Source organism: Uloborus diversus, chromosome 2 (genome assembly GCF_026930045.1).
Source record: "Uloborus diversus isolate 005 chromosome 2, Udiv.v.3.1, whole genome shotgun sequence".
In the NCBI taxonomy this organism is placed as follows: domain Eukaryota; kingdom Metazoa; phylum Arthropoda; class Arachnida; order Araneae; family Uloboridae; genus Uloborus; species Uloborus diversus.
In genome coordinates, this window is record NC_072732.1 from 217,786,234 (window position 1) to 217,807,800 (window position 21,567).

The following is a 21,567-nucleotide window of genomic DNA, read 5'->3' on the forward strand; positions in this document are numbered from 1 at the left end:
ATAGCCTGGAGCAAAGGAGAGTCAGAGGGGACATGATTCAGTTATTTAAATTTATCAAAATGAAAGATGTAAATGGATTAAATTTTTGCGGGGAAAGCAGGACAAGGGGTCATTGTTTTAAGCTATTTAAATCTCAGGCTAACTTGGAAATCAGGAAAAACTACTACTTTAGCAGGGTCGTGGGCACTTGGAATAGCTTACCGGAAGAGACGGTAATGAGCAAGGGGGTGGATAGCTTTAAGAGGGCCATTGATCTTCATTGGGGACTAATTAATTGACTAGGACCAGCCTAGCTGGGCCCAGAGCCTGTTGCTGGTCGTCACATTTGTATTTGTATTTGTAATTTATTTTTCAAAACTGAAGTCCCAGAAACGCAATTTCAGTCGATCTTTGATCATATTAGGTGAAGAATGGCTCGGAAGCTCTCCCTCGTGAATATTTTGAAATTAAGATGTCAAAAATAAATAAATAAATAATAATAATAAGAATGCCGTTTTGCGCTATTGCACTGTAACAAATTTCGGAAACGTTTCTGGATATATCGGAAACGTTTCCGAAATAGTAGGAATCCTTCATCCAATAGCGAATACCTCAATATTCAGAAAGCTTTTTGTTATTTCAAGATATCTAGAAGCGGAAGTGATGACGCAACGTTTCGAAACCTATTTCATCCTTCCAACCCGGGCGCCAATGAGTCGGAAATAACGAGAACTTATTTTTTTCTTATCTATGGTTGCTGCAGTCAGCAACTGTTTAGCATTGGATTACTTGTTATTTCATGTCTAGAGAGTAGTAAAATGTGTCGAAACTAATTTTACGCCTTTGCATTTTGGACTGCCCTTGATTTTTTAGACGCAGCTATTAAGTTAGTTAATAACCATTTGCTTCTTTATAATTTCCAATGCGACCATAATTAGATATATATTGTGTGTTCAAGCGTGAATAGTTTCAACACCCGTGTTTATACTTAATGAAACGAATCCCTTTGGATTACTTATTCAGTTGTAATGGAGGTACTTAGATTTTCTTCCGCTCATGTTCACTTGTAAGTATTAATGAATATTTTAAAACATGTTGTTATATACATTTATATTTTTGTTGATTTGCATTTGATGAGGCTAAAATTGTAACTGTTTTTGGGTTTATCGAATTAATTTCAAGTTATCCTACATGTGCGCAGTGTACTATTTGTTGTAACCAACTGAAACTGATTAATTACGCAAAAGAAATAAGATTTATATTTGAGAAGCAATCACAGAAAAGTTTTTTCGAAATACTTGGATGTACATACATTTTGGTTCAAAAAGAAAAAAAAATCAATTGTTTAATTCATTAAAAATATGGTAATGCAAATATTTTCTAGTATTGTAATATGCTTCACAAAAATTTGCCAGTATTATCTTTTTTTATTATAATTTATTCATTCGTTTAAAAATATTTATACCATTAGAAAATGACCATATTATCTATTAGTAAGAACATAGTTATGCAATTAATTCATCTGCTTTTCCATTTTGTTAAATGTGGTTAACAATAAAAAAATTCCTTGACATTAGTTGTTCCGAAAATAACATTTCCTTCGTGGATAGACTAGTTTAATGTAGGACAGTCAGGAGGAATGAGTCAGTGGCAAAAATGGAACAGCTGCATTTACATGCCGAAATAAAAAGTAATATTATTTCATGTCATCGTTTTAAAAGTGATCATTTTTTAAATACTATGTTATTAATATGCAATGCACATATGGGGAGAAGACGAGGGGCGTTCACCACGCAGACTGTGCCATTGACATTTTCAAGGGGTTGCTTTTTTTAAGGGGGGGGGGGGCAACTTTATATCATTTTATGGGTGCACCATCACTCTTATGGTGTGGGGGGGGGGACTCTCGTATATATGAAATGGAATAATCATGTAATAGAGTTCAATGTTTTAATAAATAAAATATATAATGCATTTTGCGCACACTCTAAAAATAAAATCAGTAACCTATTTTGATTAAGTATCTATATTTGTGATAAACTGGAAAAGGGCAAGAACAGAAGAATAAACCCGAATGGTTCCAGCAGGGGGACTTTGGTGTCATATTTAAATTCATCAATTTCTCTGTTGGTACTTTTCGGTACCCTTTGTTCGTCAAAGAAATTGACTTGACGTGAGCGAATTTCGGAACGCAAAGTGTAGGTAAGTTTTGTCAAATTTTATCCGAAAATAAAAGCTATCAAGTTTGATACAAGATATGTTTTTAAGTTCTGCATTAAAAATACAATATGTTGATAATTTTGTCTTGAAAATATTGAGAGAAATTTAATATTGTTTAACAAACAATCCCACTTTTGAGAAAGTACTCCCCTTCCCTCCCCCGACGATTTTGTGATTATGAATGAAACTACTATATTATTTCATAAATTTTCAAAAATTTATAACTGTGCATATGTTATGCTGTTGTCATGCTATTTGTCATTAGAAATTCAAAAAAAAAAAAAAAAAATCCACGAATGATTCTAAAATTGCTTGTATTATTGCTCTTAGATATGAAAGAATTGAAACTGATATGGTATGCAATACTATAATAAAGAATTATATTTTAGAAAAAATCACGGAAAAAGGATTCCGTAATTCTCGGAAACGTTTTTGAAAATTGTTTGGAGAATTCCGAAATACTCGGAAACGTTTTCGAAACTTTCATGAACCACAGCTGCACAGAATACTCAGAAACTTTTCTGGAAATTACGGAAAGAGGATTCCGAAATACTCAGAAACGTTTCTGAAAATTACAGAAAGAGGATTCCGAAATACTCAGACACGTTTCTGGACATTACAGAAGGAGGAGTCCGAAATACTCAGACACGTTTCTGGACATTACAGAAAGAGGATTCCGAAATACTCCGACACGTTTCTGGACATTACAGAAAGAGGATTCCGAAATACTCAGAAACGTTTTTGAAAATTTCATGAACCGCAGCTGCACGATATACTCAGAAACGTTTCGAGAATTTTTTTTACAGTGTGGTGAAGACGTGACGTTAGTAGGATAATAGGGTTTATTGTTTCTTAAACTCTCCCCTGAAAATGTTTTCGAAATTAAAGTTCCAAAAACTCAATGACTATCTTTGTTAATGTTTGGGAAGGGAGAGATTCTGGGCCTTTTCCCAATTTTCCTGTAAGTTTTCTAAATTGAAGTGGTGCCTGTACCTAAAGCAGAATTTCAAGCGCTCTTCGATGATGTTATGCGAAGAGGGGTTCAAGGACTGTCTTCTGGAACGTTTTCTAAAATGAAGTCCTAAAAATACAACTATAGGCTAGCTTTGATGACGTTAGAGGAAAGAATAGATTTTATAGCTCTCTGTCTTTCCCTCTGGGGAAAATTTCAATTCTAAAAACGCAGTTTTAGACGAACTTCGATAAAATTAGGGCAGAGGGGATTCAGGGTCCTAAAATGCTTTGAAATTGAAGTCCAAAACCAGGTCCCAACATGTGTAAACCTATATACTTATTAATGGATATGTAATAAAAATCGATCGCCCTATCTTGAAAACATTTTGGATTCGTCCTTGGCACTGAACGAATTTAAATGCTTCAGATAATGCCAGATTACATTTACTGAAGTTAACTATACATTAAATTTCAAGTTCTAATGTCTAACTGGAAAAAACTTTAAACAATCTATTGTGGTTTATTGCAGTAAAAGTAAGTAATATGCATATAATTTTCTGTTGAAAAAATCGTTTAAGTACCGTGAATACAGTCGTCCCTCGCTACTTCGCGCTTCGACTTTCGCGGCTTCACTACATCGCGGTTTTTTTTTTTTTTTTTTCTAGCTTTTTTTTTTTTTAAATATAGTAATTAACCTTTTTTATGCGCTCGTGTAAACTTTTCACTTCAAAAGAATAACAAAGTATGTCGTTTAAGTAAGGTGAGTTCTTTTGAGGGGCTGTAGTTGTGCTAGTTGAGGGAGTGGAGGTATAAAATCTCCGAAGAAAGTGAAGGGAATTGCTATCTCATTTTAACCTTTAAACACTAACTGAAAAGTATAAATCACTGTATTATTACTAGGGGACAAATACATCTGTAGTGTAGATGGTGTTCAACAATGTACTAGCTTTTTAAGTTGTATACGTAATCCCTTTAATGAGGATGAATGTTGAGGAAAAACGGGGGCACATACGATCACTAACTGGCAATTAATTCATCATCAAACAAGTTGAGCTTTTTTCATAGATTAGTATCAGTGTGTAAGAACTACAAGTGGGTGTGTAGTTTATTTCCCAATAATTAACAACGTGATATCTTTTTAGATTAGTGTATTATTTTGTGCAATATATTGAATACTACAAATTTAATGGTGGCTAAGGGTACTCTATCTTAAAAACCTATTTAAATAGTCTTAAGTAAGTTTTATGTGCTCTGATAAGGAAAATATTTGGTTTATAAATACAGAATCCTACTTCGCGGAAATTCGGTTATTTTCAGTGAAGTCTGGAACGAATTAACCGCGATAAACGAGGGTTGACTGTACAGACTACTTGGGCTCATTTTTTGGAACTTTTTATCTTAATTGTTTTGTTACTACTCCTATTTTTAAGCTGTGATAAGCATTTTATGCTTCTAGAGTACTCTTATTACTCGATTACTAACCTTTTATTAAGCACTTTTATTATACTTGGCCTGATTGTCACGGAGTAATCTGAGGCCTGCTTTTGCTTATATCTCAACAAAAAGACCATTCATAGACTTCGGGATTTCATTAAATGATTTGCTTAATCTTAAGGTACAACTTAATGCTGAGAAATTAATATTCTAAAATAAAATATTATTTCTGTTAGGATGAAAAACAGTAAATTCATGTAATTTCCACATTAAACGTTTGAATATAAAACAAATTGTTACAGATTTTATTGTCTTGCAACAGTAATGTTAATAGCAATCATAATGAAAATTTTGAATCAAGGCTTCTCTGATGCAAGCATGAAATGGACACTGTCATTGCTCTCGTAGGATTTTTATTCTCACCTACGCCAGTGATCGATCACGGGACTAGCTTGTATGTTGTGGAACATAAATTAGTTTGGGAACCCTTGAATATTTAAATGAATTAGCACACAAATAAATCCCAGAGAGCAACATGGATTAATTTTTGGTGCCACTTGCTTAAAGTTTCAGGCACGCATATAGGTTTCTCTTTCTTTTAGTATGGAGCATTTAAATAGAAAAATAAGGTGAAGTTTCGTGATGGTAACATTATTTTATTTCTGAAGTACATTTACCCTAAAAAGAATAAAATAACAGAATTTAAAAAAAAAAAAAATACTGTGCACTTTTCATAATGCACTCACGGACAAAATAACTTTCCTGGGTCAGCAAGAACAATTCAAGTATTCCTGTAGTTTTCAATAATTCCAAGCAACTGACACTACAAACGAAGAAAAGTGTGGCTCAAGTCATTTCAAACCAAAGTTTTTCATTAAGAAAAATATGCATGTTTCAACATGATTGAAAGTTAGATAATGATAAAGAATTCTCTACATGACTTGAGCCGCACTTTTCTTCGTTTGCAATCTCATTTTCTTGGAATCATTTAAAACTACAGGAATACTTGAATTGTTCTTGCTGACCCAGGAGAGTTATTTTGTCTTTGTGAGTGCATTATGAAAAGTGCTTAGTATTATTTTGAAAATTCTGTTATTTTTTCTTTTACTGTGTTATTATCTTTTCAGTTGTTTTTATTGGGACCAATGTTGTCTTTTCGTTTGGGTTACTTTGATCCAAGATGATTTTTTATATTTAAAACCCTTGTACTGTCCGACCTCGAAAGCCGCGACTAGCACCATTGAACGGTTCTATTTTAAAAAGGGGTGAGAGCTTGATTAAGAAAATGCACCATGGCAGCATTTCTGCTTTACTGATAAGGAGAATAAATTAAAAAAAAGAAAAAGCCTCAACTCAAACCAACACCTCTGATAAACGAATCCAACGGAAAACAAAACAAAACTAAAAAATAAATAAATAAATAAATACCGTCACAAAAGCGACCTGACGCATGCGCAAATTCAAGGAAGGTCGCGGTTTAAAATATCAAACAGTATAGCTAACTAAATCCAAAAAAAGACTTGTGCTCATACGAAAATATATTTTTTTGAAAGAAAAATACATTTTACATGAAATTTAAGTCACACATATTTATTTTCAGCGAATTTAATTCTTTTTTCAAAATGTGCGTGTAAGCCTCGTTATTGTCTCACATTACCAATGGAAAACAGGTATATCTTCGTTAGTTTTGGAGATTAAATAATTTTATTAATAGAATGACATTTGTAGAGCAAAGGATCCTTAATTTTCGGCCATATCCAAAACTTGCTGGTGCCTTCCATTCACACAACAACAGCTCCTTCTTCTCACATCAACAGCTTTCCCTGGAAACCTGAGTGCATTCTATTCTCCAACAACTAAATACCCTCAACTTTCCAAAAAAAATTCCCAAAATTTGTCTGAAGTAGATGCAATTGGGTCGACTTCTTCGAGACGCCAACAACTTCCAGTTCCTCTTCATCCTCAGTAGTAAAAACCATGTCACTGTGGCCTGATGTACTGAGACTGTGATCACTCTCTTCATCATTTGATGAGAGTACCCAGTTTTTTCTTGTGTTTTTTCCCTGTTCAGAGTTTTACTTTCAGCTTTTCTTTCCTTTTCCGAATTCTGACGGATTTTTTCAAAAAAGTTTTACGCTAAGCCAGACCACGTCCTAATTTTGAGGTTAGAAGAGCTGTTGTTAATGTAAAGTATTTAAATAAAGGCCTAAACGGAAATGAGAAGCACTACTACGCTACTACATGATGTATTGAATAATGTTCATAAATAGGTACTTAACAAACACTTGGCAGGTACTTGAAATACACCGCCAGCTCAGTCATTTCCAGCCGAGGACTGCGCAGTCCTCGGCCTGCGGTCCTCGGCTTGCAGTCGGCTTGCAGTCCAAACCCTGACTATTGGGCGGTAATTTACTGACTTGGCAGGTGTTGAATTGTTTCCACATGTAAAAGTTTAAGAGGTTTTAAAGGAAAATGTTAGCACAAAGTGAACAAAAACTACTAATAATGCTTCCTTGTGGGGAGCTATCCAACTGCTTGTTGTACATCACTGCATGCTTGATGCTGCTCCCTATCAGAAACTGTTAAAAATAATTTAAGAACTGCTTCCTAAAAGTTAGCGTTGTATTTTTTTCCCTCAGTTTAGGCCAAAGAGACCCAGGGCAAAGTAGCCCATATTCGTGGAATTGCCTTAATAACCAAATGCAGAAGTATGTCATTAATCATTTCTTATTCAAAATTTACAACTTTATGAAAATACTAGTGGTACCCGCACGACTTTGCCCGTAATAGAAAATTAAAAGGTCTTTTGGTTCACCTATATATTTACAAATAATGTATGGTGAATTTTCTCGCCAATTGGCTTGTGCCCATTTTACGGTTCCACGTTATGATAGATAATTTCGTAATTTACTCGTCCGTCTTATGATAATTTTGTTCTTAAAATGGGAACAGAAAAAGAACCACGTCAAATTTTCGAAAAATCGCTTCGAGGTGCACACCCCATACTACAAACTAACTTTGTACCAAGTTTCATGAAAATCGGCCGAACGGTCTTGGCGCTATGCGCGTCACAGAGATCCTGACAGACAGAGATACTTTCAGCTTTATTATTAGTAAAGAAAATTAAAAAAAAAAAAAATATATATATATATATATTTTCATGATTTTTCTGTTGCATGTAATCCAAATCTAGTTTTAGGTAATGAAGCACAGCAGAAAACGAAAAGTATTTACCAGTTATTTTCTATTTACTAACGCACGCTCAAACAGAAGCATACTGTAAATAAAATCCGAAGCGTTACTGATTATTTGTGTCATTCCAAGTCAATTGACCTAATTTTTCAAATCGTCTCCACTCGACCATATCCGAGTTGGATGAAATTTAATAGAGGTGTAGAGATGCGTTTGAAACTAACCTATGCAAATTTTCAGCTGCCGAGATCCAAATCCTGCGGATCTAGAATCTCTCAAAAAAATGACCCAAAATGGAGGATGAGCTTTTTGTGACAAATCGCCGTATTTAGCCCAAGTTTACGTAAAAAATTATCACCCTGGAACCCTGAAAGTTTTGGAGCTTAAAGTAAGATTGGCTGTTAATACATTCATTTATTTTTGTGAATTTGAGTTCATTATATTTTTTATAGCACGCGTGTAAACTAGTGAAAAAGCGCGGCATGGAACTTTTTTTCTGGATTTTAGTTTGTAATAAAATCTGAATAAAAATATTTCAAAGGTTCGTACATCGTGATTATATTGTAAAAACACTTGTTTTTAATGGGTTTACAATTGCAGAGTTTAAATATCTATTTTCGAATAGCATCTACTTTCGAAATAGTATTCCAAGTTCATTTTTTCATGCTTATCTGAAAGAACACCATCGGGAAAAAAATCTTTTTATAGGAAAAAATATGTTCTTTCTAATGGTATAAACGAAAAGAAGATGCAAGGTGACTAACTTGAGCTACAGCGCATAGAAAATTGGCCTTTTTTTTCATGTGAACGATTTTAATAGCCACTTTGGATAACTATCTTTTAGAAAATCTATATTTACACTCTGCATTTTTTACCCGTCAAAACCATGTTTTTTGACAGTAAAAGTACTAAGTATGAGCTTTTGAATTATTTTTATTCAGAATAAAAGACATTCTAAAATCCAGGAAAAAGTTTCTCCACTGCGTTTTGTCAAGACTTTGCATGCGTGCTACACAAAAGTTAATAAACTCAAACTCACAAAAATACTAGAACGTATTAACAACCAAAAGTACTGTAAGTTCCTATAACTTCAGACTTCCAGTGTGATAAAATTTTCCACAACCTGATCATCAACTTGGCAAATCGTTACGACAGACAGAATTTCAAGCTCATTGTTTTTTTTTTTTTTTTTTGGTTTTTTTTTTTTCACTTTTCGAAAGAACACCATAGAAGAAAAACTTATTTTGATAGGAAAAAATGTGTTCTTTGTAATGGTATAAACGAAAAGAAGATGCGAGGGGACAAACTTGAGCTGCAGCGCTTTGAAAATAGGCTATTTTTCACTTGAACGGTTCTGATAGCCACTTTGGATGGCAATATCTTTTAGAAAATAGATATTTCAGCTCTGCAACTTTAACCCATTAAAAACAAGTGCTTTTACAATGTAATCACGAAGTACGAACAGGGCCGGATTAACGTCTATTTACGCCCCTTAGGCCAAACTTAGAGATTACACCCTCCTACTCCCTTCACATATTCAAAGTGTATCGAAATCGTATCCCCCCCCCCCCCTCTTCTTTCTCAGAGGCGTAGCAGCATCCGGGAGATAAGTGAAAATTTCGCGTCCCTTCCCCAGTTTGAAAATTAAGGGATGGGTTTCATTTTCAATTTTCCCATGGTTAATGTTCAAAAGGGGGGGGGGGGGCTGTGGATTTGCCGGTGCACTCCAGAAATTTGCCTAAATTGACGCTTCAGAAATGCAATTTTAGGCCATTTAACTCGAAGTAACGGTCATCTTTGATGATGTTAGAGAAAGGGATCGGTTAGGGAACTCTACCCCTCCCTTTTCGAAATTAAAGTCATAAAACTAAGTTTTTGAAAAACTTTAATGATGCTGGGAGACAACGAAGAAATTGAGGTCCTAAAACAATTTTAGAGGATATTTTTTTGATGAGCGGGTTGCTTTAGCAAGGAACTTATTTGAAATTAAAGACTGCAACATTCGAAGACATCTTTTATGATGTTAGGGAAATGGATGGGGTTAAGCCATTCTCCCCCAAAAAGTTTTCGAAATTAAAAGCCTAAATACTTTATTGTGAGTCATCTTTAATAACAAAAGGAAGAGGGATGGAATTGGGTAACTCTCTTCCGTAAATTTTTTGAATTTAAAGTCCTAAAAACAAAGCTTTAGACAATTTTAATAATGTTGGAGAATGAACTCTGCAGCTATCCGGATTTTTATTTTTTTCTAAATTCAGGTCCTAATCTTAGGCGATTTTAAATGAGTTGGAGAAGGGGGGAGGGGATACTGAAGTCAAGGTCACTTCCCTGGAAAATCTTTGGGCTTGAGGACTTAAAAACAAAGTTTTAGACGATCTGTTATGATATGAAGCCTTTGAAAAGAAAACTCTAAATATGCATTTGTAGGACCTCTAATGCATCTGATGGTGCTAGGTAAAGGGATTGGGGGTTTGAGGACTTTTTTCCGGAAAATTTTCGAAATTTTAGACCATTTTCAAAATGCTAAGAAGGGGGAGGGGGACCCTCCTGCACAGATGTTCAAAAGTTGAGGTCCTATGAAAAAAATCTCGATAATGTTCGGAAAATATAGAAACACTCGGAAACATTTTGAAACTAACGTTTCATAAAAAGCAAACTCAGAAAAACTTTGAAGATGTTAGTAGAAGTGGGTTGGGGGAATCTCTTCTGTAATTTTTTTCTGAAAATAAATTTATAAAATTCGCAATTTTAGGTTACCTTTGGTGACGCAACATGATGGGATTAGGCTCAGAAAACGCCTCCCTCCCCACATTGCTACATCCCGAAATTTTCATTCATTTCTTAAAACATGTTATCAAACATCTTGCCTCAATTTTTCTTTTTCAAAAACATTTAACTGTTTTGGTTTTCCATTGTGAAATTTTCAAATTTTCCGCCTCAAAATGTTTATCTGTTTGGAAAACAAATGTCTGTAGCCCAAGGAAAAGCTTTTAACGTTTTGAGCTGAGATGATATTTAGCAGTGATATCTGAAGTATTTTTTCCCCTTTTTATTTACATTTAGATATCATGACTCTTGAATTCCTTGATAGTTTCATTTTTTACCTTGAAAATATTTAAAACTGCTGGTCTCTCTCTGTAAATATATTTAATTTTTCTTTTATTTTTATCAACTTTGTTGTGATCTAGATGATGTTTTGAAAAAAAATATTCAGAAAAATAATATGTTGGAAGTGAAACCCAATAACAGAGGTAATTATAAAGGAAAAGATAGAAAATTGTGTCAAAGAAATTATTTATTAGGAAACTTGTATGCAATGCTTAGTGTGGAGAACTAAAGCAGACTATGGTGAATATTTTGTGTACAAAATAGGGGATATTATTGGCAAAGGCCGCAGGAGGTCACTGTGAACTCCCCAAAATTTCCTTATGCGTCAAACAATGTCTGACAGTTTGGAGACAACATAAAAATATTCTTTAAAGGGATGTCTATTGTCTGTTTTCGTTAGATTTTGCTACACGTGCAATTATGCATACTCGTGTTTTGTCACTTCGTAAAATTTGAAACTCCATTCGGTAAATTAATAATTTCATCCCTTCAAAAATTTAAGCTTCGGGCGCCGCTAATTATTGACTGTCAAAACTAAACATGAACTAATAAATTATTAATTGCAAAACATATACTTATTGACATGATTTAAAGACATCAAGAGAAAAATTGTTTCATAAACAAGTTTTTTACATTGAACACTTTCTATATCATAGCTTTACCGAATTCTGAAATCATTTTTCAAATCAAAGATATTGAAAATTTAGTGTCACCGGGTTTTGAAAACCAGTGGGGGTGCTCAAACACCGAGCACAATGGACCAAACAAGGGCATTTTTTTAGAGCGTATAACTCTCAAGAAAATGTGCTTCAGTTTTATAAACAGAAACACTAGGCGGAAAATATCTTATTTTACTTCGGGTTTTTACCACAAAAAAATTTTACGAGAAAAAAATAAATAAATGAAAATAAAATGAAGTAAAATAGAATGAATTAAATTAAAGCAGAGAAAATTTTAGTGAGAATCAAAACACAAATAGTTTAGGAACAAAAACACAACAGTATAATTTGTTCTTTTTGTTAAGCTTAGCTAAATATTTAAAAATTCGTTCCTTTTTGTATGGCCTCTTTTTTCTGCTTGTAGAAAAAGAGGCCATACAAAAAGGTTTTCATCAGTTTTCTGCTGATAGTGGGGGTGCCCGGCACCCCCGCAAATATTGGGGGGGGGGGTTGCTGGAGCATCGCAGCGCCCTCGGAGTCGGCGCCCCTAGAAAATTATCTGTTTTGACCAGAAACAGTACCTAGACTCAAGCATTACGCCCCCTCTCCTCTAATTGTTTTTTTCTGTTCAGTGGTAAGGTCCCAATCAGTTCTAGCTGTATTTTTACTGTCCAAATACTAGCATGCCACTTTCCTTTTATTTTTCTAATGAGCTGTTCATTTTTTTCTCCTCCTGGATATGCGCTCTTTTTGGCTTGCGCCCCTAGGCCAGGGCCTAGGTTGGCCTATTGGGTAATCCGGGCTTGAGTACGAACCTTTAAATTATTTTTGTTCAGATTTTATGACATCTAGGAAAAAATTTCCCCACCGCGCTTTTTCACGAGTTTACACGCGTGCTATAAAAATATGAGCTCAAATTCACAAAAATAAATGAATGTATTAACAGCCAATTGTACTTTAAGCTCCAAAAATTTCAGGGTTCCAGGGTGATAAATTTTTCTGCAAACTTTGGCTAAAGATGGCAATTTGTCACAAAAAAGCTCATCCGCCATTTTGGGTCATTTTTATGGGAGATTCTAGATCCTCAGGATTTAGATCTCGCAAGCTGAAAATGTGCATAGGTTAGTTTCAAAAGCATCTCTACACCTCTATAAAATTTCATCCAAATCAGAGATGGTCGAGTGGGGACCACTAGCCTTACGTTCGACGAGCACGGCCGGTAGCGACGGCCGGTTATTTAATCACGTGACAGCTAATGATCACGTGCTCCAATCAACCAATCAACAGCTTAGAATGGTAACCGATGCGGTAACCGGTTGGTTACTCACCGGTCAACCGGTGAGGTTCGTCGAACGCAAGGAAGGTCACTTGACATGGAATGACTCATTTCCGTGTAACGTTTCGGGATTTCAATGGTTTTTATCCACTTCCTGGAAAAATCAAGTATCATTGTCAAAAAGTTTCCTGAATTGATACAAGTTGTCTGAATGCAGACTTCTCTCTGTTGTAGAAAATGTTTTTAGCTCCCAGTTTAAAGATTGACTCAGAGTATTAAGGTGTACCGGCTTCCATTCGATTATGGCTCGTCTATTGCAACATTCAGACTGCGTCCGCACATCCGTCACCGACGTATACTTTTCTCCCTAAAACCAGTTTTCGGCCGGCGTTGCCATGACAGTAAGGGCCTGTTCACATATCGGCCGTCCGTTCCGTCCATCACGTTTCTTTCCTCCCGAAACAGGTTTTCTTTGCTGGTTGCCATGACAGCAAGCCGTCTTGGATGGGACCGGTTTCGATCAGAAGAATGTCTATAATAAGGAATATAAAAATAATTATAAAGAATACAATAAACAATTAAAAAAGTTGATTAAAAAAGAAAAAGAGGATTTTTTTCATAAAAAATTTGTCCATGCTGGAAAAGATGGAAGAAAACAATGGAATATTATTAAAGATATTACAGGGGTTAAGAATAAGAATTCCATCGATGTAGATAATAGCAATGAACTAGTTGAAAAATTTAATGACTTTTTTATAAATTGTTGTGTGGAAATAAACGGCGATAAAGCATCAAACTATGATAATAACATAACACACCAAACGAATTCTATGTATATTTACCCAATGGAAATAAGTAAGGTTAAAAATATTATTGATAATATGCAAAACGACAAAACACCGGGACATGACGGAATTACAAGTAATGCACTTAAGATAATTGCTAATTATCATATAGAAATTGTGACAAAAATCATCAATATTAGTCTACAAAGAGGTGAATTCATAGAAGATCTAAAAAAAGCAATAATTACACCGATACACAAATCAGGTGCTAAAGATGACTGTAATAATTTCAGACCTATCTCAGTTCTACCAATATTCTCAAAATTATTGAAAATTTTTTATAGCTCTCAGTTGATGAATTTCTTAGAAAAATATGATTTTTTCCATAACGCACAATACGGATTTAGGCAAAACAGAAATACTGAAAAAGCTGTATTAAAATTAGCAGGTGAAATTTATGCGAACATTAACGAAAACTATGAAACTTCAGCAGTATTTTTGGATTTACGTAAAGCATTTGACAGTGTAAGCATAAAGATTTTGATAAAAAAGTTATACAATGTTGGAATAAGAGGAATACCTTACAAATGGATATTATCCTATCTCACGGACAGAAAACAAGCAACAAAACTAAATAACTGTATAAGCAAGTATAAAACAATAAAAACGGGAGTCCCTCAGGGATCAATGTTAGGTCCTTTACTTTTTTTAATATATATTAATGACATGTCATACATTAAATTATACGGTACAATTACTCTATATGCAGATGATACAGCATTAACATATTCTGCAAGGAGCATTAATGATATAAAAAACCAAATAGAACTTGATTTAACTGCTATAAATAAATGGTTAACTGACAATATGTTATCTCTTAATATAAATAAAACAAAATATATAAAGTTTGATTTAAAAAGAATGGAATTAATAAAATTGATTTAGGCATAAAATATCACGAACCAACATGTGACTGCACAAATAACTGTAACTGCCCTACCATAGAAAGAGTCGAAAATATAAATTATTTAGGTATAACTTTTAGGGAAAATTTAAAATGGAAATGCCATACTGATAAACTTGTGAAGAAATTAAGAGGTAGAATACATTGGCTTTATCTATTGAGAAATATAGTTGGGAAAAAGTTTCTTAGATGTTTATTTTATGCTTGGATAAACTCAATAATTACGTATGGTATTTGTGCATGGGGAGGTGATTATGAAACAAATCTTACCAATTTAAATAGAACTTATGCAAAAATTTTGAAAATAATTTATGGATCTAAACAAGAACTTAAGAAAAACGATACTATTTTACAAAAGTCAGAGAAAATCTATAATATCAGAGAAATATATGCACAGAGAATATTGTATTTTTTGCATAACAACAATAACTGGTTTGAAATTAATGAAAAACAATATAATACTCGAATTTCAGGTAAACAATATAAAGTTATAATACCAAATAAAACGATTATTAAAAAGCAACTCTTTTACTTGGCACCGCGGCTGTTTAATGAACTAACGGAAGATGTTAGGAATGAGAAGAACTTCAAAAAATATAAACAAGGGGTCAATGAATATATACAAAATAATGACATTCTATCAATAATTAACTTTTAGCTGATAAAATATACTGACTTGCCAACCGGGGGGGGGGGGGGGGATTTTGTATTGTATTTTTTATACTATTGAATGTTTCAATGCTAGTTATTGTGTTTTTTTTTTCTGGAGTCAAACAGTCCAATAATTGTTCTGTGTAAAATTTTTACTACTTGTGTAAAATTAATTTGTAAATATTACAGGGTTCGTACGGGTCATGGAAATCCTGGAAAGTCATGGAAAAAAAATAACAGAATTTCAGACCTGGAAAAGTCATGGAAAATTGAAATTTTCATTGAAAGTCATGGAATTTTTTTTCAAGTCATGGAAAAATGTCCTGGACAAAGAGAAAGGAACAGTTTCTAAAGGAGCATTAGAAATCTTGAGTGATTTAACAGTATAGCACATAAAAGCTATTAAAAGTGGAAAACTGAACGTTTCAAAAATCAAATCTGAATTTTTAAATCTCATTGCATCCACTTCTGTCGCAGCCGCTTGCCATTTTTTGCGATGTGATTTTACTGTCTGGACATCACTTATTTTGAATTTTGTGTTATTTTCAACACTTCTTATGTTTTATATTCTGTAGTAGCAAAATTTCTCGTTCTTAGTTTCGCCACGCCCACTCAAAAAAAAAAAAAAGTAATTCAATTGCATGCAAGTTCGATTCCATCACTCGTAAAGACTTTATTATTAAATTTATCAGAGTTTATCTTAATTTGTTGAATGTTTTAGAAAATAAGCATCTATAAGTCAGGCGATAGAATACAAAAAAAGAGGAATTCTAATGCTCTAAAACAGTAGTGCCCAACATACGGTACGCAAAACTAATCCATGCGACCCACTATTACGTTCAATGTCGGGAATTACAAGCGTTCTGGAATTTCTGAACCTATTAATTTATATGCATTTGAAAATATGCAAATTTGTAAACAAAACAAATATACTTTTGAAGCAGAAGATTGATTCATTACTGAATGTTTTTTTTTTAAAGATCTGGTTTAGAAACATAAAGAACTAAACTATGTGGCTTTACTTTAGAGAACCAAAATACTGTCAAGTTACGTGGATGATTAAAGGCACTGTTGACATTAAAAGGAATCTTTTGAAGCAAATTTTTTTAAACTTAGTGATGACTCATTCAACCTTTGTCCCATTCAATATCATTCTGCCTGTTTAAAAAATAAAAAAAAAAAACATTTAAACATCATCATATTTGTTTCACTGCATTTTTACTTTACGAAAATTTATATGTTGAAGACAAATAAGAATAGTTTTTTAAGTGTGCACTTATATTTTTTCCATTATGAGTAAGTGCTTCAATGAGGCTGTAGCATTCATATAGACATTTTGCTAATGCTCATTTCCAAATATTACCAAGTTTAAGATTAAATAGTGCTATTCTCTTCGTGTAACGAGGTCATGGAAATTTTCATTGAAGTCATGAAAAAGTCTTGGAAAAGTCATGGAATTTTTTCATCCAAATAGGGTATGAACCCTGATATTACTGTTAATACATATTTGTGTTTGTACTCCATACTAAACCAATTAAAAAACACTGCGGACAGTGCCTTTGGCGCTCTTTAGTGTTGAATTTTATGCTAACTCATGTTGAACTATAGTCAAGATTTTCTTAATGTTTTGTTATGACGTTTGTAATTTATGTTTTATAATTTGTAAGTTTTTTTAACTTTACTTTTTTAATTTTGCTTACTGTTATGTATGTGTATTTTGTTTGTTAATAAATTTTATCTTATCTTATCTTAAAAAAGAACCTTGATATCTGACGGCTGTCAAAAGCAGGACAGCATTTTATTGGTTCCCACCAAGCAGCGCGCTTTTTTCTCTGGTGGGTGATTTCAGCCACGTGATTGATGTGCGGCGACCGTATGTGAATGCTACCCTGTTTTCGTCGGCAGTCCGTCACGTCAAAAAACGGGATGGACGGGACGGATGGCCGATAAGTGAACTGCTCTTGCCGTATTGTACGGGACCCGTCGACGGGACGAGAAGCCAGATATCTGACGGCTCTGACGTCCGTAGAGTTGGGCGTCGCATTTCATTGTTCTCCACGAGATGAACGCGCTCTCTCTATTGGTTGAGAGACTGACATGTGCCTTTTTTTTTCGCGTTCGCAAAGTATGAATGCTTCTCCCTTTTCGGAAAACGTTATTCTGTCCGCTTTACGTGGCGAACATGATGTGCGGACGCTGTATGAATTACGCTTATGCTGATTAAACTCCCAAAGGGAACGAATAAGTGTGGACAACATAGCTTTGCAAGAATTGCAATCAAGTGAGATGCTTGATACTTACTTGCAATTCTGGCCTAGTTTTGCCGTGTTTGCAATGCTGCTTTTGGAACTATCTTGATAAATAAGGAAGGTGCCAAGCTGTTATATTATCTCTACCTAACATTACTCTAAAGTTCCAGGGACATGACTGGCTTTAAACGGGAAGATTTCAGTATTTTTCAGGAAGGTTACTGAGTTTTAGCAGAAAACGTTCCTGGTTTTTGAGAGATGTGTTGCTGACAGAAATTGGACACATCAGCTGCCTATTATTATCAAGGAACGTTTCTGAATTGTTTTTACAGTGCATTAGTCACTAAATAATCTTTTCAAACTAAACTTAAACTGGGTTCAAAACTAGGTCTTAACTGAAAAAAAAAGAAAAAAGAATGTGTTTTCTATCCCTTTTAACACCTCAAACGAAAGAAAAATGCTTTACCACAATGCATAAACATTTGTAATTGCACCTCTCAATTCTAAATGTTTCAAAAAGCTATTAAAAAAAATCAAGTAGCAATGAAACACTTGGCGCTCTTCCTCCGGACAGTTTTCAAAATTGAAATCTTAAAAACGCGATTGTAGTATATCATCGGTTATGCTATAGGAAAGGATAGGGTTCATCGAATTTCCCTAAGTAATTTTTCGAAATTGAAGTCCCAGAAACGTAATTTCAGTCGATCTTTGGTAATATTAGGTGAAGGAAAGTTCGGAAGATCTCCCTCGTGAATATTTTGAAGTTAAAATTTAAAAAAAAAAGCAGTTCTGCACTATCAGTGACGGCGTTAGGGGAATAGGGGTTTCTTGAACTCTCTCCTGAAATGTTTTCGAAATTACAGTTCCAAAAACTCGATGACTATCTTTGTTGATGTTAGAGCGGGGAGAGATTCGGGGCCTTTTCCCAGAAATTTTTCCCGCGGTAAGTTTTCTAAATTGAAGTGGTACTTGTACCAGAAACAGAATTTCAAGCGGTCTTCGGCGATATTAGATGAAGAGGTGTTCAGGGACTGTCTTCTAGAACGTTTTCCAAAATGAGTCCTGAAAATGCAATAATAGGCTTGCTTTGATGACGTTAGTAGAAAGAATAGAGTTTATAACTCTCTCTATCTCTTTCCTTCTGGGAAAATTTTCAAATTTGAAGTTCCAAAAGCTCAGTTTTAGACGAGCTTCGATTATATTAGGATTGTATTACAGAGATTCAGTGTCCTAAAATGCTTTGGAATCAAAGTCCAAAACCAGGTCCAAAAACGTGTAAACTTGGATATTTTGATGGATAGGTAAGAAAAATCAATTGCCCCTACCTTTAAAACATTTTAGATCCGTCCTTTGCACTGTACGAATTTAAATGCTTCAGATATTGCCTGTGATCACATTTACAGAAGTTAACCATATATTAAATAACAAGTCTAACTGGAGAAAACGTTGAACAATCTATTGTGATGTTTTGCAGTAAAAGTAAGTAATGTGCATTTCATTTTCTGTGGAAACAATGGTTTTAGTACCGTAAATACAGAATACTTAGGCCCATTGTTTTAGAATTTTTTTTCATCTTAATTGTTTTGTTACTACTCTTGTTTCTAAGCTGTGGTAAGCATTCAGAGTACTCTTATTTTTTGAGTAGATATCTTTTTTTTTTCTTTTTTCTTTTGCGCTTGAGTTACTTTGGTCCAAAATGGTTTTCCCTATTTAAAACCCTTTGTATAACTAACTAAACTAACTAGAACCAAAGAAATACTTGTGTTCATACGAAGATGTATTTTTTTTTGAAAGAAAAATAGATTTTACATGAAATTTGAGTCATACATATTTGTTTTAAGCGAATTTAATTTTTTTTTCAAAATGTGTGTATAGGCCTCGAAATGGTCTCACGAATTGCCAATGGAGAACAGTTATATTTTCGTTAGTTTTGGAGATTAAATAATTTTATTAATAGAATGACATTTGTAGAGCAAAGAATCCCTAATTTTCGGCCATATCCAAAACTTGCTGGCGCGTTCCATTCACTCAACAACAGCTCCTTCTTCTCACATCAACAGCTGTCCCTGGAAACCTTAATGCATTCTATTCTCCAACAACTAAATACCCTCAACTTTCCAACAAATTTCCCAAAGTTTGTCAGAAGTAGATGCAACTGGGTCGATTTTTTCAGGACGCCAACAACTTCCAGTTCCTGTCATCCAATGTAGTAACAAGAAGTTCCGTCTAGAACTAAACGAACCTAAACGAAGAAATAAAAAAGCAGCACTTTTTAAATAAAGCAGCTAATACACTTTTTCCATTAAAAAAATTCTTTAACAGCTTTCAAAACGAAAAAATAATAATTAAAATCAATAAGCTCATTAAAATAAATACACCATATCAAAAAAAAAAAAAAATCGTTTTTCTCCCCTGTTGCCAAAAATAATTTTTAAATGAATTAGTGCACTTACCAAAATAAATAAAAAGAATAAAATGTCAACTTAAAGAAATAATTTTCATTGTCAAAAAAAAAAAAAAAATCGTCTGCGCATATTTTTATGTAGAAACATAAATGACTTCGAGTTTATTCGCCGAAAACTGAATACCGAAATTAAAGCTTTAGCGTGAAAATAAAAACAAGTCAGATCAACAATAATTATTTCACAGTTAAAACCATAGCTGCGGAGTCGAATATCCAAAAATCGGAGTCAGACATTTTCCTCCGTGTATACATTTTTGCCAAAGCTACGAAGTCAGAGCCGAAGTCGGGGAGTCGGAGTCCGATTGATTGTCGGGCACATGAGTCGGAGTCGGAGTCAGATGCCCCTAAATTCTTGGAGTCGGAGTCTGGAGCTTGGCGTCAAGAGCTATTTCCAACAAAATTTGTTTGAAGTAAATCCGCCGTACTGTCCTAATTTTGAGGTTAGAAGAGCTATTGTTAATGTAAAGTATTTAAATAAAGACCTAAACTGAAATGAGAAGCACAACTACGCTACTGCATGATGTATTGAATAATGTTCATAAATAGGTACTTAACAAACATTTGGCAGGTGTTGAACTGTTTCCACATGTAAAAGTTTAAGAGGTTTTAAAGAAAAGTGTTAGCACAAAGTGAACAAAAACTACTAAAAAAAAAAAATAATTTGAATTTTGACATCTTGAATTCAAATTATGTTTTTCGCAATCACGAGTGTGTGTATGTAGGCGTGTGTGTTTGTGTGTAGGGCTATGTGTATGTGTGTGTAGGCATGTATGTTTGTGTCTGTGGGCTGGCATAAGTGTGTGGGTAGTTGTGTGTATGAATGTGTGTGGGGGGGTATGTGTATGTGTGTGATAGGCATATGTGTTTGTCTCTGTGTGCAGGCATGAATGTGTGGATAGTTGTGTGTGTGTGTTTTTGTGTGTGTGTGTATGTGTAGGTGTCTGTATGTATGCATGAATGTGTGGGTAGTTGTATGTATGTGTGTATGTTTTTGCGTGTGTGTGTATGTGTAGGTGTCTGTATGTATGTGTGTGTATGTGTATGTGTGTGTAGGTGTATGTGTTTGTGTAATTGTGTATGTATGCGCGTGTGTGTAGGACATGGATGCAACCTAGAGACGGCTTTCGCTATAGGTGCAGCATCGTGAGGACCCGGTCGACGGTGATGGTGCGGAGGGTGGCGGTGGGAAAATAAAATGATAGGACATCAAAACAGTCAAGTGAGAACAATAAGCAATCGTGATTGCTCAATAATGCTTCCCTGTGTGGAGCTATCTAACTGCTTGTTGTTCATCACTGCATGCTTGATGCTTCTCTCTATCAGAAATTGTTAAAAATAATTTCAAAACTTCTTCCTAAAGGTTAGCACAGAACTTTGTATTTTTTTCCTCAGTTTAGGCCAAAGAGACCCAGGGCAAAGTAGCCCATATTCATGGATTTGCCTTAATAACTAAATGCATAAGAATGTCATCGATCATTTCTTATTCAAAATTTACAACTTTATAAAAATAAAATTAAAAAAAAAAATTTGAATTTTGTCATCTTGAATTCAAATTATGTTTTTCGCAATCACGAGTGTGTGTGTTTGTGTGTGGGGGGTATGTGTGTTTGTGTGTAGGGGTATGTGTATGTG